Source organism: Cyprinodon variegatus, unplaced genomic scaffold (assembly GCF_000732505.1).
Source record: "Cyprinodon variegatus isolate N-32 unplaced genomic scaffold, C_variegatus-1.0 Scaffold1335, whole genome shotgun sequence".
Lineage (NCBI taxonomy): Eukaryota > Metazoa > Chordata > Actinopteri > Cyprinodontiformes > Cyprinodontidae > Cyprinodon > Cyprinodon variegatus.
In genome coordinates this window covers 46949-48158 of record NW_015151788.1, presented here as the reverse complement: position 1 = coordinate 48158, position 1210 = coordinate 46949, and positions in this window count along the sequence as shown.

Genomic DNA, 1210 nt, shown 5'->3' with positions numbered 1-1210 from the left:
CTCTCAGATTTACAGTCTAAGAAGATTTAGAGTAACAGAAATTTATAGCAGCCAATTTCCATTTCTGTCACATAAAGGAGAATTACTGGAAGTCTTCAAACATGCTTAAAAACAGTAAAAAGGAAAGTTAAAATAATGCAACTCTGCTCAGAAACGGTTTTATTAGGTTAGCACATAACTGTTAGCTAATGTTAAAATATAATTTTAATTTTAATTAAACAGCTGGGTTAGTAAACAGACGGAGAAAAGACAGAAATGGCAGCTAGCTAACTGCCTGTAATTAGCAACAGCTAACAATCATTAGCAATTTTCTAGGGTCGTCAAAAATGATCAATATTTTACTGAACATAGATGTGGTTTTAATGGAGCAATTCTGCATTAAAAACGATTCTTAAAGGTTTAAAAAATAATTATAATTTATGGAAAAAAGATTTTAGAAATTACAGGCAAACAGAATATTAGCCTTACACCAGCTAACCATAGCTATTAGATATGTAGACGCCTCATTGGACGCTGTCAGCAGTGAGGCCGATGGGCCTAGAGGGCGGCCATCTTGGATCAGACCACAGGTCAGACAGCTGCTGTCAGAATGAACAGGAGGCGCCTTAGATCTCATTTTAATCACATGAAAGACGAGTCGGAGAAAATATTACAATAATCTCTGACATGTCACAACCACTAAAAAGACCGAAACAAATTTTAAAAGTACCTTTCAGTTAAATTACACAGATTTATTCAGATAAAAATCTATTTAACCTGAACTCCAACTGGATGAGATACATGCAGAGTTATATATTTTGCAATTAAATATTAATCTGATAAACACCAAATATATATTCATATTATTATTCAGTATTACGTTTTATATCAATATATTATAAGATTACCTTTTACAAATATTATGTATGTATATTATTAATTTTCAGTATTTTTAAGGATTGCACTTTGATGATGAATATTATGATCTATAGAGGATAATTTGTTGTAATGTGATTTAAAAAAAGAGTAATTTTATGTTAATTTTTATGTATTTTTTGTCATTGTCAAAGTTTTTTGTCAAATCGTAGTCAATGGTAAAGTAATTTTGTGTCTAACTAAAGGCTTTTTGTTCCTATAAGTTTGTCTAAACTTCTTTCAAAACAGTTTTTCAACTTTTTTTAATCAATATTTATGCATCTGTGAACATTTGCTCTTTAATCGGCTAATGTTT